The sequence below is a fragment of the Prunus avium genome, chromosome 8 (genome assembly GCF_965620075.1).
Source record: "Prunus avium chromosome 8, drPruAviu1.hap1.1, whole genome shotgun sequence".
Classification (NCBI taxonomy): Eukaryota; Viridiplantae; Streptophyta; class Magnoliopsida; order Rosales; family Rosaceae; genus Prunus; species Prunus avium.
In genome coordinates, this window is record NC_142291.1 from 9,627,223 (window position 1) to 9,652,704 (window position 25,482).

The 25,482-nt window shown below is 45.7% G+C and overlaps 15 non-coding genes and 2 pseudogenes across 15 annotated transcripts; all 17 read right to left on the bottom strand.

Moving 5' to 3' along the window:
* Positions 1-8,221: 8,221 nt before the first annotated feature.
* Positions 8,222-8,340, bottom strand: LOC148291315 (5S ribosomal RNA). The gene has a single exon (XR_015826659.1). It is a non-coding gene; the product is annotated as a 5S ribosomal RNA (ribosomal RNA).
* Positions 8,341-9,094: 754 nt separating this feature from the next.
* LOC148291316 (5S ribosomal RNA) lies at positions 9,095-9,213 on the bottom strand. The gene has a single exon (XR_015827671.1). It is a non-coding gene; the product is annotated as a 5S ribosomal RNA (ribosomal RNA).
* A 754-nt stretch (positions 9,214-9,967) lies between these two features.
* Positions 9,968-10,086, bottom strand: LOC148291317 (5S ribosomal RNA). Its single transcript, XR_015826684.1, has one exon. It is a non-coding gene; the product is annotated as a 5S ribosomal RNA (ribosomal RNA).
* A 776-nt stretch (positions 10,087-10,862) lies between these two features.
* LOC148291318 (5S ribosomal RNA) lies at positions 10,863-10,981 on the bottom strand. Its single transcript, XR_015827685.1, has one exon. It is a non-coding gene; the product is annotated as a 5S ribosomal RNA (ribosomal RNA).
* Positions 10,982-11,735: 754 nt separating this feature from the next.
* LOC148291319 (5S ribosomal RNA) lies at positions 11,736-11,854 on the bottom strand. Its single transcript, XR_015827109.1, has one exon. It is a non-coding gene; the product is annotated as a 5S ribosomal RNA (ribosomal RNA).
* A 755-nt stretch (positions 11,855-12,609) lies between these two features.
* LOC148291320 (5S ribosomal RNA) lies at positions 12,610-12,728 on the bottom strand (annotated as a pseudogene).
* A 754-nt stretch (positions 12,729-13,482) lies between these two features.
* On the bottom strand, positions 13,483-13,601 carry LOC148291321 (5S ribosomal RNA). The gene has a single exon (XR_015826952.1). It is a non-coding gene; the product is annotated as a 5S ribosomal RNA (ribosomal RNA).
* Positions 13,602-14,354: 753 nt separating this feature from the next.
* Positions 14,355-14,473, bottom strand: LOC148291322 (5S ribosomal RNA). Its single transcript, XR_015826996.1, has one exon. It is a non-coding gene; the product is annotated as a 5S ribosomal RNA (ribosomal RNA).
* Positions 14,474-15,226: 753 nt separating this feature from the next.
* On the bottom strand, positions 15,227-15,345 carry LOC148291323 (5S ribosomal RNA). Its single transcript, XR_015827110.1, has one exon. It is a non-coding gene; the product is annotated as a 5S ribosomal RNA (ribosomal RNA).
* Positions 15,346-16,100: 755 nt separating this feature from the next.
* On the bottom strand, positions 16,101-16,219 carry LOC148291324 (5S ribosomal RNA; annotated as a pseudogene).
* A 754-nt stretch (positions 16,220-16,973) lies between these two features.
* LOC148291325 (5S ribosomal RNA) lies at positions 16,974-17,092 on the bottom strand. Its single transcript, XR_015826953.1, has one exon. It is a non-coding gene; the product is annotated as a 5S ribosomal RNA (ribosomal RNA).
* Positions 17,093-17,845: 753 nt separating this feature from the next.
* Positions 17,846-17,964, bottom strand: LOC148291326 (5S ribosomal RNA). Its single transcript, XR_015826997.1, has one exon. It is a non-coding gene; the product is annotated as a 5S ribosomal RNA (ribosomal RNA).
* Positions 17,965-18,717: 753 nt separating this feature from the next.
* Positions 18,718-18,836, bottom strand: LOC148291327 (5S ribosomal RNA). The gene has a single exon (XR_015827476.1). It is a non-coding gene; the product is annotated as a 5S ribosomal RNA (ribosomal RNA).
* Positions 18,837-19,589: 753 nt separating this feature from the next.
* LOC148291328 (5S ribosomal RNA) lies at positions 19,590-19,708 on the bottom strand. Its single transcript, XR_015826670.1, has one exon. It is a non-coding gene; the product is annotated as a 5S ribosomal RNA (ribosomal RNA).
* A 975-nt stretch (positions 19,709-20,683) lies between these two features.
* LOC148291329 (5S ribosomal RNA) lies at positions 20,684-20,802 on the bottom strand. Its single transcript, XR_015826681.1, has one exon. It is a non-coding gene; the product is annotated as a 5S ribosomal RNA (ribosomal RNA).
* A 753-nt stretch (positions 20,803-21,555) lies between these two features.
* On the bottom strand, positions 21,556-21,674 carry LOC148291330 (5S ribosomal RNA). Its single transcript, XR_015826692.1, has one exon. It is a non-coding gene; the product is annotated as a 5S ribosomal RNA (ribosomal RNA).
* A 975-nt stretch (positions 21,675-22,649) lies between these two features.
* Positions 22,650-22,768, bottom strand: LOC148291331 (5S ribosomal RNA). Its single transcript, XR_015827647.1, has one exon. It is a non-coding gene; the product is annotated as a 5S ribosomal RNA (ribosomal RNA).
* Between the last annotated feature and the right edge of the window lie 2,714 nt (positions 22,769-25,482).

The following is a 25,482-nucleotide window of genomic DNA, read 5'->3' on the forward strand; positions in this document are numbered from 1 at the left end:
TGTAAGTGCTGTATTGCAAAGGAAACTTCCACCAAAACTAGATGATCCTGGCAGCTTTGACATTCCCATTAACATTGGAGGCAAGAAGGTTGGAAGAGCCATGTTGGACTTGGGAGCAAGCATCAATGTTTTGCCATATTCAGTTTATCAAGAGCTTGGCTTAGAAGGGATGAAGAAGACTTCAATGCGACTTGAACTAGCTGATCATTCTATAAAATATCCAAAAGGTATTGTAGAAGATATTCTAGTTCAAGTTAATACACTAATTCTCCCTGCTGATTTTGTAGTGATGGACATGGAAGACAATCCAAATGGAGATCGTGTTGATCCCATTCTCCTAGGCAGACCATTCATGGCCACTGCAGACACAATCATCAAAGTGAAAGATAGCACCCTCTCCATGACTGTTTTGGGTGAAACTGTTGAATTTAAAATGCTTAATGCTCTATCTCAACCTTCTATCTCTCTTGATTCTTGCTTTTCAATTGATGTTGTGGATCATGAGGTTTCTTCCAAAATTTTGCAGAGAAAGTCTAATGATGCTCTAGAAGCTGTCTTAACACAAGAAGAGGAAGATCTTTGTGAACCGGAGTTCCAAGAAGTGGTGGCTGCCTTAGAAGTGTTTCCGCCATACCCACCATCCTTTAGGCCACCAATCGAGCCTCTTGGACCATCATCCACGAAATTGGAGCCATCCATTGTCATCCCACCAAAGCTAGAACTTAAACCTCTTCCCAATAATCTTAAATATACATATTTGGGTGCTAACGAAACTCTCCCTGTTATAATTGCTGCAGGTCTCTCCTCACATGAAGAAGAGAGCTTAATTAAAGTTCTAAAAGAGCATAAAACAGCCATTGGGTGGACCAAAGCAGACATCAAAGGAATTAGTCCAAGCATGTGCATGCACCGGATTTTAATGGAAGAAGACAGCAAACCATCTCGTGATGCCCAAAGGAGGCTAAATCCCAACATGAAAGAGGTGGTTAGAGCTGAAGTTTTAAAGCTACTCGATGTAGGAATCATCTACCCAATTTCAGATTCTAAGTGGGTGAGCCCTGTGCAAGTTGTTCCAAAGAAGTCCGGAATCACCGTTGTGAAGAATGAGAAGAATGAGCTAGTTCCTACACGAACTGTCACTGGTTGGAGAGTTTGCATTGATTACAGGAAGTTGAACACATCCACTAGAAAAGATCATTTCCCCTTACCTTTTATTGATCAAATGCTTGAACGTTTATCTGGCCATGCTTACTATTGTTTTCTTGATGGTTTTTCAGGTTATAATCAAATTCCCATTGCTCCGGAAGACCAAGAGAAAACCACATTCACATGCCCATTTGGTACGTTTGCTTATAGAAGGATGCCATTCGGTTTGTGCAATGCCCCAGCAACTTTCCAAAGATGCATGATGTCAATCTTTTCAGATATGGTGGAACGATTCATTGAGGTATTTATGGATGATTTTTCAGTTTTTGGTTCCTCTTTTGATAATTGTCTTCACCACTTGTCTCTAGTGCTTAAAAGATGCCAGGAAACAAATCTGATTTTGAATTGGGAGAAGTGTCACTTCATGGTGAGACAAGGCATTGTGCTAGGCCATGTGATTTCAAGCAAGGGAATCGAAGTGGATAAAGCCAAGATCGATCTCATCTCAAATCTTCCACCCCCTACCTCTGTTAAAGGAATTAGAAGCTTTCTAGGTCATGCTGGATTCTATAGAAGGTTCATCAAAAATTTCTCAAGCATTACAAGGCCATTGTGTAATCTCCTTGCTAAGGATGCTGTTTTTGAGTTTAATGAAGCTTGCATGGAAGCTTTTTCTACCTTGAAGAGGGAGCTAACTTCAGCCCCTATTATCATAGCTCCGGATTGGTCTTTACCATTTGAAATAATGTGTGATGCCTCTGACTTTGCTATTGGTGCAGTTTTAGGTCAAAAGAAGAACAAGCTGCCCCATGTGATTCATTATGCTAGCCGGACCTTGAATGATGCTCAAATCAACTACTCCACAACAGAGAAGGAGTTGCTTGCTGTGGTTTTTGCTTTAGAAAAATTTCGTTCTTACCTTGTTGGTTCTAAAGTAATTGTTTATTCTGACCATGCAGCCCTTAGATACTTGCTCACTAAGAAGGATGCCAAACCACGCTTGATTAGATGGATTCTCTTGCTGCAAGAATTCGATTTGGAGATTCGAGATAAGAAGGGATGTGAGAATGTGGTAGCTGATCATTTGAGCAGAATTGTGGTTGAAGAAAAAGGAGGAGCTGTGCTACCCTTGAATGAGACTTTCCCTGATGAACAACTATATGCTGCCCAAGTCAAAGAGCCATGGTATGCTGATTTTGTTAATTATCTTGCTTGTGGTGTTCTTAGAAATGATCTAACTTCTCAGGATAAGAAGAAGTTCTTTTCCATGGTGAAACATTATGTATGGGATGAACCTTTCTTATTCAAGCATTGCCCGGATCAACTCATCAGAAGATGTGTTCCAGAAGAAGAGCAAGAAAGCATACTTAGGCATAGCCACGAATTGGCCTGTGGAGGTCACTTTGGAGCTAAGAAAACAGCACTTAAAATTCTGCAATCTGGTTTCTTTTGGCCCACTCTATTTAAAGATGCATTTAATTTTTGTGTTAAGTGTGATAGGTGCCAAAGGATGGGGAACATAAGTCGCAGGAATGAAATGCCATTGAATAACATACTTGTTGTGGAGCTCTTCGATGTGTGGGGTATTAATTTCATGGGACCATTCCCATCTTCCTTTGGTTATACTTACATACTTGTTGCTGTTGATTATGTGTCTAAATGGGTGGAAGCCATAGCCACCAAAACCAATGATTATAAGGTGGTGCTGAAGTTCTTGAAGGATAATATTTTCACAAGGTTTGGTACTCCAAGGGCTGTCATTAGTGATGGAGGCAGCCACTTCTGTAACAAGCCATTCGAAGCACTCATGAAGAAGTACAACATCACCCATCGAGTCTCTACACCATATCATCCGCAAACTTCTGGTCAAGTGGAAATAAGCAATAGAGAAATTAAGCACATCCTGGAGAATGTGGTGAACAATACAAGGAAAGATTGGGCAGCTAAGCTCAATGATTCATTATGGGCTTATAGGACTGCATATAAGACTCCCATTGGAATGAGCCCTTATCGTCTTGTGTTTGGGAAAGCTTGTCACCTGCCAATGGAGCTTGAACACAATGCTTTTTGGGCCATCAAGAAGTTAAATTTTGATCTAGACAAGGCAGGCCATGCAAGAAAGTTTCAGCTCAATGAATTGGAAGAAATTAGACATGAGTCTTATGAGAATGCAAAGCTTTACAAAGAACGAACCAAGAGTTACCATGACAGAAACATTCAACGGAAAGAGTTCTCCAAAGGTATGTCAGTTCTTTTGTTTAACTCACGTTTGCGTCTCTTTCCAGGAAAATTGAAGTCTAGATGGCAAGGCCCATTCACCGTGGTCAATGTTTCTCCCTATGGAGCTGTGGAGATTCAAAACCCTAAAGATGGCTCGACTTTCAAAGTAAATGGACAACGTTTAAAGCCATTCTATGAGGGAGTTTCAGCTGGCATCCAAACTGGCCATGTGGTAGATCAACTTCCCTTCGTACCATCAACTTAGCTGATTGCACAATGTCTTGCCAAGACAGTAACTAAGGCGCTTCTTGGGAGGCAACCCATGTGTTCAAGAAGAAGGTGCTTGGTAGCAATCGACCTAATCGCATCAAGGGGAAGCATTTCAATCCTTTCTCTTTACTTGTTTTGTTTTTATTTTTAAGTTTCTGTTCCTTTTTATAAATAAATAAATATAAAAATTAAAAAAAAATTTAAAAAAAAAAAAAAATTCATATAAGCTAACTTTTGGTAACCCCAGTGAGCACCTCCGTCAATACAGTGTCTAGGAGTTCTTTAGGCGACACCTTCGGTGTCTAAGAAGTTTGGGTTTTAAGCGGGACCATTGTGACCCCTCCAACCTTCCCGGATCCCCTGGCTGTGTTTTCTGAGGCCCTTAACTGGTCATCCATGAGTTGCTTATATATTCTTTTTTTCTTTTTTTTTTCTTTTTTTTCCTAAACCTTCTTCTAAACTTTTCCCTTTATCATTTGTTTGTTCTCAATCATCTTTTGTATGCTTTCACATTGAGGACAATGTTTAATTCAGGTCTGGGGGGAAGGTTTTCAAATTTCATTCATTTGTGTTTCAATTTTCGTTCATTTGTCACTAATTTTTTTTTCTAAATGTCATACAATCGATGCTATGGAGCTGCCATTGAGGTTTTCATATCAGAATTTTGCACTTCACAAAGCTTTGGCTCTTAGAATTCTGGTGGCTAAAGTACCATGCTCAAATTCTTGAAGGAAAATAGTGGAGACTACCCTAGTGAGCTATATCGAGCCTAATTGCTTTCTTGAGAGGGTTTAAAGTGTTCTATTTCTCATCCATACTTATTTTCTTCAATTCACTCTAATTGATCTCATCATTTCATTTTGATCGAATACTAAGGATGATTCTCTTTTGCAGATATCATATGCTTGCTCTCATTCATGAATGAACTCATTGAAGTGATGCTAGGCTATGTGTGTATAACCATTCTTTATGCTTTCTTTTCACCCTACCCATATGTGTGTTCCATTAGCCCTCTTGAAGCCAAACACTCAAAGCCTTTTCTTTTATCACCCTCATCATTTTCCCTACCTTTGTATCTCAATCTGAGATACTTAACCTCTTGTAGCCATACCCTATAACTTAGAAATATACCAAGGTGTGCCAAGATAAAGTTTGATGCAAGGAAGTTGCTGCCGTGTACCTAAATGAAATTTGGTGTGAATCTGGGCAATGAAGTTAATGAAGATGCAGATCAAATCAACGAAGATGAAAGTGTTTCGATTTGATCTAAGTGTGAAAAATAAAGTCCATGCCAGGTGATACCATGAAGTTTGCTGCCATGCCAATCTAAATCAATGATGCCTTGCAGATTAATGAAGCATGCAACCTTGGTATGTTCTTAAGTTATTTGTTTTTCCTTCCAATTCTTCCATTTCCCCTAAACCTTAGCCTTTCATTACAACATTGTGAAAGACCTAGCTGATCTTTGAGGATGTATTCATGGGTGCTGGTAAGTATGTGTGTATCTCTATTCTTAGTATTTAATTCCTTTCATGAGATCTAACCAAATTTGTGCTTCTATTTCATACACTCACTTATGCTTTCTTGAGAGAATTAAAACATAGGTTCTGAGTGATTGAGTGTTATCTGTGAGAATTAGAGTCGAAGCATGTTCTCTATTCAAGGTTTGAGTGTGCTTGCTTTGAAACTGTGTGCCTTTGAGCTATAGCTTCCACTTGTACACACTGATTGATGACCTATCTTGGCAACTCTATGGTGTTGAAGGTATGACTAAAACTTTCTTTCATTTTCATTAGTTGATTTCAAAGTTGTTTTTCTAACCATTTTGTTTTGTAGAGTTAGAAAAACGTTTGTGGGTATCGTATCTGTTAAACCCTCAGGAGACACAACTCCTCCTACTAGGGATGCCTAGAGGTTTAAAGGCTTGTTGCATATGCTCAATGCAATCGAGTTACCTACGAAAGTGGTCTAGTTAACTTCTTGTTTTGTTTTTATCTTTGTTTCTCTTTTGTTTTGCTCGAGGACTAGCAAAATCTAAGTTTGGGGGTGTGTTAAGCTCATAATTTCATACATATACATGCCCAATTTACTTACTTCTTTTGCTTAGTTTCTTATAATTTTGAGTTATTTGCCTCCCTTTGTGTGTTTTGTAGGCCAAAAGAGCAAGAGAGCATAATTCATGCAATTCATGCATGTTAAGGCCTAATTTGGATGAAGAGAAGAAGAGCTTAAAGACAAACTCATTTTGGCTACAGCCCCCTGCCAGTCCAGTTCCGTAGGTCATATTGCAAGCTTCGTTTCAGCAACCTACATAGCTCGGATGAGGCAACAGTCTTCATGAAAGTTGTTCCAATGGGTGTGTACTATAACATATCCAAAATTCAGCCTCATTGGATAAATCTGGAGTCCGTCACCTAGCAAACACAGAACCATGCTCAGGATGGATTTTGTCAGCGAGCAAACTGAGTTAGCAATTTGTTTCGGCCTTAACTTCCTCCTCCGAGCTTGGATTGGGCCAATACTTGTGTGGTTGGATCATACACATTCTGAACTTCACAATGGACATCTTTAAGTCTTCATTTGATTCAGCCTAGCCCAAGTTGTAAGCCCTTGAAGTTGCTGGTCATGCTGACCTCAGGATGAGCTGGTTGGAAGCTTGGTCATGGTGAGCTAGGCATGAGCTATTGTAGCTGGTTGGAGGCTTGGTCATGGTGACATGAAGATGAGCTAGGGCTGCTGGTGGGATTTATTGCTGAAGTGCATCAACCAATTCAGATTTTATAATGCAAGTGTTGTATGCATTAGTGAAGTGCATCAACCAATTCATCTTTTATAATGCAAGTGTTGTATGCATTAGCCATATTGAATTCAGATTTATCACTCCCCTCTCCCTATAAATACCACATCCATTCCACATTCAAGACACAACAAATCCTGAGATTCACAACCCCCACAATTCACTCCAACCATCCTCAAACACTCTCACAATCCCAAACACTCCAACAATCACCAAAACAACTCCAGCAAACTTCTATTCCATTTCCCTACGAATTTCATCTTCCTTAGCCATCACCACTCACTCAAACTCATCCCAAATCACCTCCATATCCTTCATACATCTTTCTAGAAGTGGGGAAGCTCTTGGAGAAGCATTAGAAGTGGAGAAGCACTTGGAGAAGCCTTGGACACCACAAGAACTTCAGAAAAAGGGTTTTTCTACTCTTATTGCATTCATTATGTTTTCTCATTTCTGTTCAAGTCTCTTTTCCATTATGAGTAGCTAAATCCATAACTAGGGCTTCGATGTAACCTAACATGAATATTCTGGGTTTATAAGTTTGGAGTTTCAAGTTTGATTCATGATTCATGTTCTTATTCATTATGCTTATAAGTTAACATGCTTGTTTGAATGATTGATCACCATTAGAACTTGTTTGTTAACTATCTTGGTTTGAATTAAGAGTATACACCATGCTTTAATTCGAATTGAACTATGAATAGGAAGAGTATGTATGGACATTCGACAACAGGGATTAGATACATACTTGGTTGTTTAAAATGTTCTTCTATGCTTAATGGGTTCCTAATGCTTAATTTTAGGTTAGACAACAAATGATCAAATTAGGGAATTAGGAACACAAGGTTAGGACCAAACACCATGGCCTAATCATACTTTAGCTAGAATCAATCTTTGAATCTGAATTAGACTTGTTACTTGAATCTTTATAACCCAGAATTGAATTGTTATGGTGAATCGAATGCCCTAGTCTCCAAACCTGTGTTTTAACTTTCAAAACCACCCTTTGTTACTTTTGTTTACTTGCTTTCCGTTGCAATTTCAGTTTGTTCATTTCTTTCTATAATCACAAGCATTCTCACTTCAAAGTTCATTTTAATCTTGCTACATTTGTTTTCAAACTCACTCTTGCTTTAAATTCTGTTTTAGATTTAACTTCCTAACTTCTTGAATTTGGTAATCTAAAGTACATAACTAATTTGAACTTCTCAGTCTTCGTGGGTACGACCTCGTACTTGTCTTGCTATACTACTAATTGCCCCGTACAATTGCGAGTTAACATATTATTAACAACAGGCGTCGAGTCCTGTTGTTTTTTCGCTTTCGTTCGTTTGCGGTGCCCGGTTAATTGGAGACGAGCTCCACGGGGTGATGTAGGACAGATGGCGTAAGTTATTGGAGAGGAGCTGGACCGACGCGCGTGCAACGGCAAATCGGGCAAACCGCTGATCTGGGCTCCGACCTCAGAATTGGGCCCACGAACCGTCGATTCGAAGGCAACGGCGTCGCGAGTAAAACTCATTGCGTTGCCATGAGTCGTGGGCTTTTTCGGGCATCCGACGTCGTTTACTAGCCCGAAATCCAGTTTTTGAAGTTTTTGGTAACTGTGTTATTTTCCTATTTTAATTCCTTCGTTAGTCCTAGGCTTTCTAGGAGTATTTAATCATAGTGTGCCCCGATTGTCACGCTGCGCCACGGGGTCGTGATAAAACAAAGACATCCAGATGAATAAGATGACGGAAAGCAAACGCCCACGACAATTGAAACGTCAACAAGGCAAAAAAAGAAGGGATGCAACACGAGGACTTCCCAGGAGGTCACCCATCCTAGTACTACTCTCGCCCAAACTCGCTTAACTTCGGAGTTCTGATGGGATCCGGTGCATGTGAGTTGGTATGATCGCATCCGTTAGCTTATAACACCTAAAAGTACATAAGCCACGTTTGAGCCATGCCATATGACCATGGGTTGGCTATCCAACGCCCCCCGCATGAAATGGCATGGCCTGTCAGGCCTTGTCGTCGCCACCCCTACCATGTGTCGCGCGCAGGCCTGCCGAACTGCCGGTTCCGATCGGCTGTGGGGCCTACCTTACGATAATTGAACCAAAACAAAAAAAAACAAAAAAACTGACAACGTTAAGAACAACCCCAATAATTTCGGCAGTGGGCGTCGAGTCCTGTTGTTTTTTCGCTTTCGTTCGTTTGCGGTGCCCGGTTAATTGGAGACGAGCTCCACGGGGTGATGTAGGACAGATGGCGTAAGTTATTGGAGAGGAGCTGGACTGACGCGCGTGCAACGGCAAATCGGGCAAACCGCTGATCTGGGCTCCGACCTCAGAATTGGGCCCACGAACCGTCGATTCGAAGGCAACGGCGTCGCGAGTAAAACTCATTGCGTTGCCATGAGTCGTGGGCTTTTTCGGGCATCCGACGTCGTTTACTAGCCCGAAATCCAGTTTTTGAATTTTTTGGTAACTGTGTTATTTTCCTATTTTAATTCCTTCGTTAATCCTAGGCTTTCTAGGAGTATTTAATCATAGTGTGCCCCGATTGTCACGCTGCGCCACGGGGTCGTGATAAAACAAAGACATCCAGATGAATAAGATGACGGAAAGCAAACGCCCACGACAATTGAAACGTCAACAAGGCAAAAAAAGAAGGGATGCAACACGAGGACTTCCCAGGAGGTCACCCAACCTAGTACTACTCTCGCCCAAACTCGCTTAACTTCGGAGTTCTGATGGGATCCGGTGCATGTGAGTTGGTATGATCGCATCCGTTAGCTTATAACACCTAAAAGTATATAAGCCACGTTTGAGCCATGCCATATGACCATGGGTTGGCTATCCAACGCCCCCCGCATGAAATGGCATGGCCTGTCAGGCCTTGTCGTCGCCACCCCTACCATGTGTCGCGCGCAGGCCTGCCGAACTGCCGGTTCCGATCGGCTGTGGGGCCTACCTTACGATAATTGAACCAAAACAAAAAAAAACAAAAAAACTGACAACGTTAAGAACAACCCCAATAATTTCGGCAGTGGGCGTCGAGTCCTGTTGTTTTTTCACTTTCGTTCTTTTGCGGTGCCCGGTTAATTGGAGACGAGCTCCACGGGGTGATGTAGGACAGATGGCGTAAGTTATTGGAGAGGAGCTGGACCGACGCGCGTGAAACGGTAAATCGGGCAAACCGCTGATCTGGGCTCCGACCTCAGAATTGGGCCCACGAACCGTCGATTCGAAGGCAACGGCGTCGCGAGTAAAACTCATCGCGTTGCCATGAGTCGTGGGCTTTTTCGGGCATCCGACGTCGTTTACTAGCCCGAAATCCAGTTTTTGAAGTTTTTGGTAACTGTGTTATTTTCCTATTTTAATTCCTTCGTTAATCCTAGGCTTTCTAGGAGTATTTAATCATAGTGTGCCCCGATTGTCACGCTGCGCCACGGGGTCGTGATAAAACAAAGACATCCAGATGAATAAGATGACGGAAAGCAAACGCCCACGACAATTGAAACGTCAACAAGGCAAAAAAAGAAGGGATGCAACACGAGGACTTCCCAGGAGGTCACCCATCCTAGTACTACTCTCGCCCAAACTCGCTTAACTACGGAGTTCTGATGGGATCCGGTGCATGTGAGTTGGTATGATCGCATCCATTAGCTTATAACGCCTAAAAGTATATAAGCCACGTTTGAGCCATGCCATATGACCATGGGTTGGCTATCCAACGCCCCCCCGCATGAAATGGGATGCCGTCGCATGAAATGGCATGGCCTGTCAGGCCTTGTCGTCGCCACCCCTACCATGTGTCGCGCGCAGGCCTGCCGAACTGCCGGTTCCGATCGGCTGTGGGGCCTACCTTACGATAATTGAACCAAAACAAAAAAAAAACAAAAAAACTGACAACGTTAAGAACAACCCCAATAATTTCGGCAGTGGGCGTCGAGTCCTGTTGTTTTTTCGCTTTCGTTCGTTTGCGGTGCCCGGTTAATTGGAGTCGAGCTCCACGGGGTGATGTAGGACAGATGGCGTAAGTTATTGGAGAGGAGCTGGACCGACGCGCGTGCAACGGCAAATCGGGCAAACCGCTGGTCTGGGCTCCGACCTCAGAATTGGGCCCACGAACTGTCGATTCGAAGGCAACGGCGTCGCGAGTAAAACTCATAGCGTTGCCATGAGTCGTGGGCTTTTTCGGGCATCCGACGTCGTTTACTAGCCCGAAATCCAGTTTTTGAAGTTTTTGGTAACTGTGTTATTTTCCTATTTTAATTCCTTCGTTAATCCTAGGCTTTCTAGGAGTATTTAATCATAGTGTGCCCCGATTGTCACGCTGCGCCACGGGGTCGTGATAAAACAAAGACATCCAGATGAATAAGATGACGGAAAGCAAACGCCCACGACAATTGAAACGTCAACAAGGCAAAAAAAGAAGGGATGCAACACGAGGACTTCCCAGGAGGTCACCCATCCTAGTACTACTCTCGCCCAAACTCGCTTAACTTCGGAGTTCTGATGGGATCCGGTGCATGTGAGTTGGTATGATCACATCCGTTAGCTTATAACGCCTAAAAGTATATAAGCCACGTTTGAGCCATGCCATATGACCATGGGTTGGCTATCCAACGCCCCCCGCATGAAATGGCATGGCCTGTCAGGCCTTGTCGTCACCACCCCTACCATGTGTCGCGCGCAGGCCTGCCGAACTGCCGGTTCCGATCGGCTGAGGGGCCTACCTTACGATAATTGAACCAAAACAAAAGAAAACAAAAAAACTGACAACGTTAAGAACAACCCCAATAATTTCGGCAGTGGGCATCGAGTCCTGTTGTTTTTTCGCTTTCGTTCGTTTGCGGTGCCCGGTTAATTGGAGACGAGCTCCATAGGGTGATGTAGGACAGATGGCGTAAGTTATTGGAGAGGAGCTGGACCGACGCGCGTGAAACGGTAAATCGGGCAAACCGCTGATCTGGGCTCCGACCTCAGAATTGGGCCCACGAACCGTCGATTCGAAGGCAACGGCGTCGCGAGTAAAACTCATCGCGTTGCCATGAGTCGTGGGCTTTTTCGGGCATCCGACGTCGTTTACTAGCCCGAAATCCAGTTTTTGAAGTTTTTGGTAACTGTGTTATTTTCCTATTTTAATTCCTTCGTTAATCCTAGGCTTTCTAGGAGTATTTAATCATAGTGTGCCCCGATTGTCACGCTGCGCCAAGGGGTCGTGATAAAACAAAGACATCCAGATGAATAAGATGACGGAAAGCAAACGCCCACGACAATTGATACGTCAACAAGGCAAAAAAAGAAGGGATGCAACACGAGGACTTCCCAGGAGGTCACCCATCCTAGTACTACTCTCGCCCAAACTCGCTAAACTTCGGAGTTTTGATGGGATCCGGTGCATGTGAGTTGGTATGATCGCATCCGTTAGCTTATAACGCCTAAAAGTATATAAGCCACGTTTGAGCCATGCCATATGACCATGGGTTGGCTACCCAACGCCCCCCGCATGAAATGGCATGGCCTGTCAAGCCTTGTCGTCGCCACCCCTACCATGTGTCGCGCGCAGGCCTGCCGAACTGCCGGTTCCGATCGGCTGTGGGGCCTACCTTACACTAATTGAACCAAAACAAAAAAAAAACAAAAAAACTGACAACATTAAGAACAACCCCAATAATTTCGGCAGTGGGCGTCGAGACCTGTTGTTTTTTCGCTTTCGTTCGTTTGCGGTGCCCGGTTAATTGGAGACGAGCTCCACGGGGTGATGTAGGACAGATGGCGTAAGTTATTGTAGAGGAGCTGGACCGACGCGCGTGCAACGGCAAATCGGGCAAACCGCTGGTCTGGGCTCCGACCCCAGAATTGGGCCCACGAACCGTCGATTCGAAGGCAACGGCGTCGCGAGTAAAACTCATTGCGTTGCCATGAGTCGTGGGCTTTTTCGGGCATCCGACGTCGTTTACTAGCCCGAAATCCAGTTTTTGAAGTTTTTGGTAACTGTGTTATTTTCCAATTTTAATTCCTTCGTTAATCCTAGGCTTTCTAGGAGTATTTAATCATAGTGTGCCCCGATTGTCACGCTGCGCCAAGGGGTCGTGATAAAACAAAGACATCCAGATGAATAAGATGACGGAAAGCAAACGCCCACGACAATTGATACGTCAACAAGGCAAAAAAAGAAGGGATGCAACACGAGGACTTCCCAGGAGGTCACCCATCCTAGTACTACTCTCGTCCAAACTCGCTAAACTTCGGAGTTTTGATGGGATCCGGTGCATGTGAGTTGGTATGATCGCATCCGTTAGCTTATAACGCCTAAAAGTATATAAGCCACGTTTGAGCCATGCCATATGACCATGGGTTGGCTACCCAACGCCCCCCGCATGAAATGGCATGGCCTGTCAAGCCTTGTCGTCGCCACCCCTACCATGTGTCGCGCGCAGGCCTGCCGAACTGCCGGTTCCGATCGGCTGTGGGGCCTACCTTACGCTAATTGAACCAAAACAAAAAAAAACAAAAAAACTGACAACGTTAAGAACAACCCCAATAATTTCGGCAGTGGGCGTCGAGTCCTATTGTTTTTTCGCTTTCGTTCGTTTGCGGTGCCCAGTTAATTGGAGACGAGCTCCACGGGGTGATGTAGGACAGATGGCGTAAGTTATTGGAGAGGAGCTGGACCGACGCGCGTGCAACGGCATATCGGGCAAGACGCTGATCTGGGCTCCGACCTCAGAATTGGGCCCACGAACCGCCGATTCGTAGGCAACGGCGTCGCGAGTAAAACTCATTGCGTTGCCATGAGTCGTGGGCTTTTTCGGGCATCCGACGTCGTTTACTAGCCCGAAATCCAGTTTTTGAAGTTTTTGGTAACTGTGTTATTTTCCTATTTTAATTCCTTCGTAAATCCTAGGCTTTCTAGGAGTATTTAATCATAGTGTGGCCCGATTGTCACGCTGCGCCAAGGGGTCGTGATAAAACAAAGACATCCAGATGAATAAGATGACGGAAAGCAAACGCCCACGACAATTGAAACGTCAACAAGGCAAAAAACGAAGGGATGCAACACGAGGACTTCCCAGGAGGTCACCCATCCTAGTACTACTCTCGCCCAAACTCGCTAAACTTCGGAGTTCTGATGGGATCCGGTGCATGTGAGTTGGTATGATCGCATCCGTTAGCTTATAACGCCTAAAAGTATATAAGCCACGTTTGAGCCATGCCATATGACCATGGGTTGGCTACCCAACGCCCCTCGCATGAAATGGCATGGCCTGTGAAGCCTTGTCGTCGCCACCCCTACCATGTGTCGCGCGCAGGCCTGCCGAACTGCCGGTTCCGATCGGCTGTGGGGCCTACCTTACTATAATTGAACCAAAACAAAAAAAACAAAAAAACTGACAACGTTAAGAACAACCCCAATAATTTCGGCAGTGGGCGTCGAGTCCTGTTGTTTTTTCGCTTTCGTTCGTTTGCGGTGCCCGGTTAATTGGAGACGAGCTCCACGGGGTGATGTAGGACAGATGGCGTAAGTTATTGGAGAGGAGCTGGACCGACGCGCGTGCAACGGCAAATCGGGCAAACCGCTGATCTGGGCTCCGACCTCAGAATTGGGCCCACGAACCGTCGATTCGAAGGCAACGGCGTCGCGAGTAAAACTCATTGCATTGCCATGAGTCGTGGGCTTTTTCGGGCATCCGACGTCGTTTAGTAGCCCGAAATCCAGTTTTTGAAGTTTTTGGTAACTGTGTTATTTTCCTATTTTAATTCCTTCGTTAATCCTAGGCTTTCTAGGAGTATTTAATCATAGTGTGCCCCGATTGTCACGCTGTGCCAAGGGGTCGTGATAAAACAAAGACATCCAGATGAATAAGATGACGGAAAGCAAACGCCCACGACAATTGAAACGTCAACATGTCAAAAAAAGAAGGGATGCAACACGAGGACTTCCCAGGGGGTCACCCATCCTAGTACTACTCTCGCCCAAACTCGCTTAACTTCGGAGTTCTGATGGGATCCGGTGCATGTGAGTTCGTATGATCGCATCCGTTAGCTTATAACGCCTAAAAGTATATAAGCCACGTTTGAGCCATGCCATATGACCATGGGTTGGCTATCCAACGCCCCCCGCATGAAATGGCATGGCCTGTCAAGCCTTGTCGTCGCCACCCCTACCATGTGTCGCGCGCAGGCCTGCCGAACTGCCGGTTCCGATCGGCTGTGGGGCCTACCTTACGATAATTGAACCAAAACAAAAAAAACAAAAAAACTGACAACGTTAATTACAACCCCAATAATTTCGGCAGTGGGCGTCGAGTCCTGTTGTTTTTTCGCTTTCGTTCGTTTGCGGTGCCCGGTTAATTGGAGACGAGCTCCACGGGGCGATGTAGGACAGATGGCGTAAGTTATTGGAGAGGAGCTGGACCGACGCGCGTGCAACGGCAAATCGGGCAAACCGCTGATCTGGGCTCCGACCTCAGAATTGGGCCCACAAACCGTCGATTCGAAGGCAACGGCGTCGCGAGTAAAACTCATTGTGTTGCCATGAGTCGTGGGCTTTTTCGGGCATCCGACTTCGTTTACTAGCCCGAAATCCAGTTTTTGAAGTTTTTGGTAACTGTGTTATTTTCCTATTTTAATTCCTTCGTTAATCCTAGGCTTTCTAGGAGTATTTAATCATAGTGTGCCCCGATTGTCACGCTGCGCCAAGGGGTCGTGATAAAACAAAGACATCCAGATGAATAAGATGACGGAAAGCAAACGCCCACGACAATTGATACGTCAACAAGGCAAAAAAAGAAGGGATGCAACACGAGGACTTCCCAGGAGGTCACCCATCCTAGTACTACTCTCGCCCAAACTCGCTAAACTTCGGAGTTTTGATGGGATCCGGTGCATGTGAGTTGGTATGATCGCATCCGTTAGCTTATAACGCCTAAAAGTATATAAGCCACGTTTGAGCCATGCCATATGACCATGGGTTGGCTACCCAACGCCCCCCGCATGAAATGGCATGGCCTGTCAAGCCTTGTCGTCGCCACCCCTACCATGTGTCGCGCGCAGGCCTGCCGAACTGCCGGTTCCGATCGGCTGTGGGGCCTACCTTACACTAATTGAACCAAAACAAAAAAAAAACAAAAAAACTGACAACATTAAGAACAACCCCAATAATTTCGGCAGTGGGCGTCGAGACCTGTTGTTTTTTCGCTTTCGTTCGTTTGCGGTGCCCGGTTAATTGGAGACGAGCTCCACGGGGTGATGTAGGACAGATGGCGTAAGTTATTGTAGAGGAGCTGGACCGACGCGCGTGCAACGGCAAATCGGGCAAACCGCTGGTCTGGGCTCCGACCCCAGAATTGGGCCCACGAACCGTCGATTCGAAGGCAACGGCGTCGCGAGTAAAACTCATTGCGTTGCCATGAGTCGTGGGCTTTTTCGGGCATCCGACGTCGTTTACTAGCCCGAAATCCAGTTTTTGAAGTTTTTGGTAACTGTGTTATTTTCCAATTTTAATTCCTTCGTTAATCCTAGGCTTTCTAGGAGTATTTAATCATAGTGTGCCCCGATTGTCACGCTGCGCCAAGGGGTCGTGATAAAACAAAGACATCCAGATGAATAAGATGACGGAAAGCAAACGCCCACGACAATTGATACGTCAACAAGGCAAAAAAAGAAGGGATGCAACACGAGGACTTCCCAGGAGGTCACCCATCCTAGTACTACTCTCGTCCAAACTCGCTAAACTTCGGAGTTTTGATGGGATCCGGTGCATGTGAGTTGGTATGATCGCATCCGTTAGCTTATAACGCCTAAAAGTATATAAGCCACGTTTGAGCCATGCCATATGACCATGGGTTGGCTACCCAACGCCCCCCGCATGAAATGGCATGGCCTGTCAAGCCTTGTCGTCGCCACCCCTACCATGTGTCGCGCGCAGGCCTGCCGAACTGCCGGTTCCGATCGGCTGTGGGGCCTACCTTACGCTAATTGAACCAAAACAAAAAAAAACAAAAAAACTGACAACGTTAAGAACAACCCCAATAATTTCGGCAGTGGGCGTCGAGTCCTATTGTTTTTTCGCTTTCGTTCGTTTGCGGTGCCCAGTTAATTGGAGACGAGCTCCACGGGGTGATGTAGGACAGATGGCGTAAGTTATTGGAGAGGAGCTGGACCGACGCGCGTGCAACGGCATATCGGGCAAGACGCTGATCTGGGCTCCGACCTCAGAATTGGGCCCACGAACCGCCGATTCGTAGGCAACGGCGTCGCGAGTAAAACTCATTGCGTTGCCATGAGTCGTGGGCTTTTTCGGGCATCCGACGTCGTTTACTAGCCCGAAATCCAGTTTTTGAAGTTTTTGGTAACTGTGTTATTTTCCTATTTTAATTCCTTCGTAAATCCTAGGCTTTCTAGGAGTATTTAATCATAGTGTGGCCCGATTGTCACGCTGCGCCAAGGGGTCGTGATAAAACAAAGACATCCAGATGAATAAGATGACGGAAAGCAAACGCCCACGACAATTGAAACGTCAACAAGGCAAAAAACGAAGGGATGCAACACGAGGACTTCCCAGGAGGTCACCCATCCTAGTACTACTCTCGCCCAAACTCGCTAAACTTCGGAGTTCTGATGGGATCCGGTGCATGTGAGTTGGTATGATCGCATCCGTTAGCTTATAACGCCTAAAAGTATATAAGCCACGTTTGAGCCATGCCATATGACCATGGGTTGGCTACCCAACGCCCCTCGCATGAAATGGCATGGCCTGTGAAGCCTTGTCGTCGCCACCCCTACCATGTGTCGCGCGCAGGCCTGCCGAACTGCCGGTTCCGATCGGCTGTGGGGCCTACCTTACTATAATTGAACCAAAACAAAAAAAACAAAAAAACTGACAACGTTAAGAACAACCCCAATAATTTCGGCAGTGGGCGTCGAGTCCTGTTGTTTTTTCGCTTTCGTTCGTTTGCGGTGCCCGGTTAATTGGAGACGAGCTCCACGGGGTGATGTAGGACAGATGGCGTAAGTTATTGGAGAGGAGCTGGACCGACGCGCGTGCAACGGCAAATCGGGCAAACCGCTGATCTGGGCTCCGACCTCAGAATTGGGCCCACGAACCGTCGATTCGAAGGCAACGGCGTCGCGAGTAAAACTCATTGCATTGCCATGAGTCGTGGGCTTTTTCGGGCATCCGACGTCGTTTAGTAGCCCGAAATCCAGTTTTTGAAGTTTTTGGTAACTGTGTTATTTTCCTATTTTAATTCCTTCGTTAATCCTAGGCTTTCTAGGAGTATTTAATCATAGTGTGCCCCGATTGTCACGCTGTGCCAAGGGGTCGTGATAAAACAAAGACATCCAGATGAATAAGATGACGGAAAGCAAACGCCCACGACAATTGAAACGTCAACATGTCAAAAAAAGAAGGGATGCAACACGAGGACTTCCCAGGGGGTCACCCATCCTAGTACTACTCTCGCCCAAACTCGCTTAACTTCGGAGTTCTGATGGGATCCGGTGCATGTGAGTTCGTATGATCGCATCCGTTAGCTTATAACGCCTAAAAGTATATAAGCCACGTTTGAGCCATGCCATATGACCATGGGTTGGCTATCCAACGCCCCCCGCATGAAATGGCATGGCCTGTCAAGCCTTGTCGTCGCCACCCCTACCATGTGTCGCGCGCAGGCCTGCCGAACTGCCGGTTCCGATCGGCTGTGGGGCCTACCTTACGATAATTGAACCAAAACAAAAAAAACAAAAAAACTGACAACGTTAATTACAACCCCAATAATTTCGGCAGTGGGCGTCGAGTCCTGTTGTTTTTTCGCTTTCGTTCGTTTGCGGTGCCCGGTTAATTGGAGACGAGCTCCACGGGGCGATGTAGGACAGATGGCGTAAGTTATTGGAGAGGAGCTGGACCGACGCGCGTGCAACGGCAAATCGGGCAAACCGCTGATCTGGGCTCCGACCTCAGAATTGGGCCCACAAACCGTCGATTCGAAGGCAACGGCGTCGCGAGTAAAACTCATTGTGTTGCCATGAGTCGTGGGCTTTTTCGGGCATCCGACTTCGTTTACTAGCCCGAAATCCAGTTTTTGAAGTTTTTGGTAACTGTGTTATTTTCCTATTTTAATTCCTTCGTTAATCCTAGGCTTTCTAGGAGTATTTAATCATAGTGTGCCCCGATTGTCACGCTGCGCCAAGGGGTCGTGATAAAACAAAGACATCCAGATGAATAAGATGACGGAAAGCAAACGCCCACGACAAATGAAACGTCAACAAGGCAAAAAAAGAAGGGATGCAACACGAGGACTTCCCAGGAGGTCACCCATCCTAGTACTACTCTCGCCCAAACTCGCTTAACTTCGGAGTTCTGATGGGATCCGGTGCATCTGAGTTGGTATGATCGCATCCGTTAGCTTATAACGCCTAAAAGTATATAAGCCACGTTTGAGCCATGCCATATGACCATGGGTTGGCTATCCAACGCCCCCCGCATGAAATGGCATGGCCTGTCAAGCCTTGTCGTCGCCACCCCTACCACGTGTCGCGCGCAGGCCTGCCGAACTGCCGGTTCCGATCGGCTGTGGGGCCTACCTTACGATAATTGAACCAAAACAAAAAAAACAAAAAAACTGACAACGTTAAGAACAACCCCAATAATTTCGGCAGTGGGCGTCGAGTCCTGTTGTTTTTTCGCTTTCGTTCGTTTGCGGTGCCCGGTTAATTGGAGACGAGCTCCACGGGGTGATGTAGGACAGATGGCGTAAGTTATTGGAGAGGAGCTGGACCGACGCGCGTGCAACGGCAAATCGGGCAAACCGCTGATCTGGGCTCCGACCTCAGAATTGGGCCCACGAACCGTCGATTCGAAGGCAACGGCGTCGCGAGTAAAACTCATTGCGTTGCCATGAGTCGTGGGCTTTTTCGGGCATCCGACTTCGTTTACTAGCCCGAAATCCAGTTTTTGAAGTTTTTGGTAACTGTGTTATTTTCCTATTTTAATTCCTTCGTTAATCCTAGCCTTTCTAGGAGTATTTAATCATAGTGTGCCCCGATTGTCACGCTGCGCCAAGGGGTCGTGATAAAACAAAGACATCCAGATGAATAAGATGACGGAAAGCAAACGCCCACGACAATTGAAACGTCAACAAGGCAAAAAAAGAAGGGATGCAACACGAGGACTTCCCAGGAGGTCACCCATCCTAGTACTACTCTCGCCCAAACTCGCTTAACTTCGGAGTTCTGATGGGATCCGGTGCATGTGAGTTGGTATGATCGCATCCGTTAGCTTATAACGCCTAAAAGTATATAAGCCACGTTTGAGCCATGCCATATGACCATGGGTTGGCTATCCAACGCCCCCCGCATGAAATGGCATGGCCTGTCAAGCCTTGTCGTCGCCACCCCTACCACGTGTCGCGCGCAGGCCTGCCGAACTGCCGGTTCCGATCGGCTGTGGGGCCTACCTTACGATAATTGAACCAAAACAAAAAAAACAAAAAAACTGACAACGTTAAGAACAACCCCAATAATTTCGGCAGTGGGCGTCGAGTCCTGTTGTTTTTTCGCTTTCGTTCGTTTACGGTGCCCGGTTAATTGGAGACGAGCTCCACGGGGTAATGTAGGACAGATGGCGTAAGTTATTGGAGAGGAGCTGGACCGACGCGCGTGCAACGGCAAATCGGGCAAACCGCTGATCTGGGCTCCGACCTCAGAATTGGGCCCACGAACCGTCGATTCGAAGGCAACGGCGTCGCGAGTAAAACTCATTGCGTTGCCATGAGTCGTGGGCTTTTTCGGGCATCCGACTTCGTTTACTAGCCCGAAATCCAGTTTTTGAAGTTTTTGGTAACTGTGTTATTTTCCTATTTTAATTCCTTCGTTAATCCTAGGATTTCTAGGATTATTTAATCATAGTGTGCCCCGATTGTCACGCTGCGCCAAATGGTCGTGATAAAACAAAGACATCCAGATGAATAAGATGACGGAAAGCAAACGCCCACGACAATTGAAACGTCAACAAGGCAAAAAAAGAAGGGATGCACCGAAATCCAGTTTTTGAAGTTTTTGGTAACTGTGTTGTTTTCCTATTTTAATTCCTTCGTTAATCCTAGGCTTTCTAGGAGTATTTAATCATAGTGTGCCCCGATTGTCACGCTGCGCCAAGGGGTCGTGATAAAACAAAGACATCCAGATGAATAAGATGACGGAAAGCAAACGCCCACGACAATTGAAACGTCAACAAGGCAAAAAAAGAAGGGATGCAACACGAGGACTTCCCAGGAGGTCACCCATCCTAGTACTACTCTCGCCCAAACTCGCTTAACTTCGGAGTTCTGATGGGATCCGGTGCATGTGAGTTGGTATGATCGCATCCGTTAGCTTATAACGCCTAAAAGTATATAAGCCACGTTTGAGCCATGCCATATGACCATGGGTTGGCTATCCAACGCCCCCCGCATGAAATGGCATGGCCTGTCAAGCCTTGTCGTCGCCACCCCTACCACGTGTCGCGCGCAGGCCTGCCGAACTGCCGGTTCCGATCGGCTGTGGGGCCTACCTTACGATAATTGAACCAAAACAAAAAAAACAAAAAAACTGACAACGTTAAGAACAACCCCAATAATTTCGGCAGTGGGCGTCGAGTCCTGTTGTTTTTTCGCTTTCGTTCGTTTGCGGTGCCCGGTTAATTGGAGACGAGCTCCACGGGGTGATGTAGGACAGATGGCGTAAGTTATTGGAGAGGAGCTGGACCGACGCGCGTGCAACGGCAAATCGGGCAAACCGCTGATCTGGGCTCCGACCTCAGAATTGGGCCCACGAACCGTCGATTCGAAGGCAACGGCGTCGCGAGTAAAACTCATTGCGTTGCCATGAGTCGTGGGCTTTTTCGGGCATCCGACTTCGTTTACTAGCCCGAAATCCAGTTTTTGAAGTTTTTGGTAACTGTGTTATTTTCCTATTTTAATTCCTTCGTTAATCCTAGCCTTTCTAGGAGTATTTAATCATAGTGTGCCCCGATTGTCACGCTGCGCCAAGGGGTCGTGATAAAACAAAGACATCCAGATGAATAAGATGACGGAAAGCAAACGCCCACGACAATTGAAACGTCAACAAGGCAAAAAAAGAAGGGATGCAACACGAGGACTTCCCAGGAGGTCACCCATCCTAGTACTACTCTCGCCCAAACTCGCTTAACTTCGGAGTTCTGATGGGATCCGGTGCATGTGAGTTGGTATGATCGCATCCGTTAGCTTATAACGCCTAAAAGTATATAAGCCACGTTTGAGCCATGCCATATGACCATGGGTTGGCTATCCAACGCCCCCCGCATGAAATGGCATGGCCTGTCAAGCCTTGTCGTCGCCACCCCTACCACGTGTCGCGCGCAGGCCTGCCGAACTGCCGGTTCCGATCGGCTGTGGGGCCTACCTTACGATAATTGAACCAAAACAAAAAAAACAAAAAAACTGACAACGTTAAGAACAACCCCAATAATTTCGGCAGTGGGCGTCGAGTCCTGTTGTTTTTTCGCTTTCGTTCGTTTACGGTGCCCGGTTAATTGGAGACGAGCTCCACGGGGTAATGTAGGACAGATGGCGTAAGTTATTGGAGAGGAGCTGGACCGACGCGCGTGCAACGGCAAATCGGGCAAACCGCTGATCTGGGCTCCGACCTCAGAATTGGGCCCACGAACCGTCGATTCGAAGGCAACGGCGTCGCGAGTAAAACTCATTGCGTTGCCATGAGTCGTGGGCTTTTTCGGGCATCCGACTTCGTTTACTAGCCCGAAATCCAGTTTTTGAAGTTTTTGGTAACTGTGTTATTTTCCTATTTTAATTCCTTCGTTAATCCTAGGATTTCTAGGATTATTTAATCATAGTGTGCCCCGATTGTCACGCTGCGCCAAATGGTCGTGATAAAACAAAGACATCCAGATGAATAAGATGACGGAAAGCAAACGCCCACGACAATTGAAACGTCAACAAGGCAAAAAAAGAAGGGATGCACCGAAATCCAGTTTTTGAAGTTTTTGGTAACTGTGTTGTTTTCCTATTTTAATTCCTTCGTTAATCCTAGGCTTTCTAGGAGTATTTAATCATAGTGTGCCCCGATTGTCACGCTGCGCCAAGGGGTCGTGATAAAACAAAGACATCCAGATGAATAAGATGACGGAAAGCAAACGCCCACGACAATTGAAACGTCAACAAGGCAAAAAAAGAAGGGATGCAACACGAGGACTTCCCAGGAGGTCACCCATCCTAGTACTACTCTCGCCCGAACTCGCTTAACTTCGGAGTTCTGATGGGATCCGGTGCATGTGAGTTGGTATGATCGCATCCGTTAGCTTATAACGCCTAAAAGTATATAAGCCACGTTTGAGCCATGCCATATGACCATGGGTTGGCTATCCAACGCCCCCCGCATGAAATGGCATGGCCTGTCAAGCCTTGTCGTCGCCACCCCTACCACGTGTCGCGCGCAGGCCTGCCGAACTGCCGGTTCCGATCGGCTGTGGGGCCTACCTTACGATAATTGAACCAAAACAAAAAAAACAAAAAAACTGACAACGTTAAGAACAACCCCAATAAATTCGGCAGTGGGCGTCGAGTCCTGCTGTTTTTTCGCTTTCGTTCGTTTGCGGTGCCCGGTTAATTGGAGACGAGCTCCACGGGGTGATGTAGGACAGATGGCGTAAGTTATTGGAGAGGAGCCGGACCGACGCGCGTGCAACGGCAAATCGGGCAAACCGCTGATCTGGGCTCCGACCTCAGAATTGGGCCCACGAACCGTCGATTCGAAGGCAACGGCGTCGCGAGTAAAACTCATTGCGTTGCCATGAGTCGTGGGCTTTTTCGGGCATCCGACGTCGTTTACTAGCCCGAAATCCAGTTTTTGAAGTTGAACACATCCACTAGAAAAGATCATTTCCCCTTGCCTTTTATTGATCAAATGCTTGAACGTTTATCTGGCCATGCTTACTATTGTTTTCTTGATGGTTTTTCAGGTTATAATCAAATTCCCATTGCTCCGGAAGACCAAGAGAAAACCACATTCACATGCCCATTTGGTACGTTTGCTTATAGAAGGATGCCATTCGGTTTGTGCAATGCCCCAGCAACTTTCCAAAGATGCATGATGTCAATCTTTTCAGATATGGTGGAACGATTCATTGAGGTATTTATGGATGATTTTTCAGTTTTTGGTTCCTCTTTTGATAATTGTCTTCACCACTTGTCTCTAGTGCTTAAAAGATGCCAGGAAACAAATCTGATTTTGAATTGGGAGAAGTGTCACTTCATGGTGAGACAAGGCATTGTACTAGGCCATGTGATTTCAAGCAAGGGAATCGAAGTGGATAAAGCCAAGATCGATCTCATCTCAAATCTTCCACCCCCTACCTCTGTTAAAGGAATTAGAAGCTTTCTAGGTCATGCTGGATTCTATAGAAGGTTCATCAAAAATTTCTCAAGCATTACAAGGCCATTGTGTAATCTCCTTGCTAAGGATGCTGTTTTTGAGTTTAATGAAGCTTGCATGGAAGCTTTTTCTACCTTGAAGAGGGAGCTAACTTCAGCCCCTATTATCATAGCTCCGGATTGGTCTTTACCATTTGAAATAATGTGTGATGCCTCTGACTTTGCTATTGGTGCAGTTTTAGGTCAAAAGAAGAACAAGCTGCCCCATGTGATTCATTATGCTAGCCGGACCTTGAATGATGCTCAAATCAACTACTCCACAACAGAGAAGGAGTTGCTTGCTGTGGTTTTTGCTTTAGAAAAATTTCGTTCTTACCTTGTTGGTTCTAAAGTAATTGTTTATTCTGACCATGCAGCTCTTAGATACTTGCTCACTAAGAAGGATGCCAAACCACGCTTGATTAGATGGATTCTCTTGCTGCAAGAATTCGATTTGGAGATTCGAGATAAGAAGGGATGTGAGAATGTGGTAGCTGATCATTTGAGCAGAATTGTGGTTGAAGAAAAAGGAGCAGCTATGCTACCCTTGAATGAGACTTTCCCTGATGAACAACTATATGCTGCTCAAGTCAAAGAGCCATGGTATGCTGATTTTGTTAATTATCTTGCTTGTGGTGTTCTTAGAAATGATCTAACTTCTCAGGACAAGAAGAAGTTCTTTTCCATGGTGAAACATTATGTCTGGGATGAACCTTTCTTATTCAAGCATTGCCCGGATCAACTCATCAGAAGATGTGTTCCAGAAGAAGAGCAAGAAAGCATACTTAGGCATAGCCACGAATTGGCTTGTGGAGGTCACTTTGGAGCTAAGAAAACAGCACTTAAAATTCTGCAATCTGGTTTCTTTTGGCCCACTCTATTCAAAGATGCGTTTAATTTTTGTGTTAAGTGTGATAGGTGCCAAAGGATGGGGAACATAAGTCGCAGGAATGAAATGCCATTGAATAACATACTTGTTGTGGAGCTCTTCGATGTGTGGGGTATTGATTTCATGGGACCATTCCCATCTTCCTTTGGTTATACTTACATACTTGTTGCTGTTGATTATGTGTCTAAATGGGTGGAAGCCATAGCCACCAAAACCAATGATTATAAGGTGGTGCTGAAGTTCTTGAAGGATAATATTTTCACAAGGTTTGGTACTCCAAGGGCTGTCATTAGTGATGGAGGCAGCCACTTCTGTAACAAGCCATTCGAAGCACTCATGAAAAAGTACAACGTCACCCATCGAGTCTCTACACCATATCATCCGCAAACTTCTGGTCAAGTGGAAATAAGCAATAGAGAAATTAAGCACATCCTGGAGAAGGTGGTGAACAATACAAGGAAAGATTGGGCAGCCAAGCTCAATGATGCATTATGGGCTTATAGGACTGCATATAAGACTCCCATTGGAATGAGCCCTTATCGTCTTGTGTTTGGGAAAGCTTGTCACCTGCCAATGGAGCTTGAACACAATGCTTTTTGGGCCATCAAGAAGTTGAATTTTGATCTAGACAAGGCAGGCCATGCAAGAAAGTTTCAGCTCAATGAATTGGAAGAAATTAGACATGAGTCTTATGAGAATGCAAAGCTTT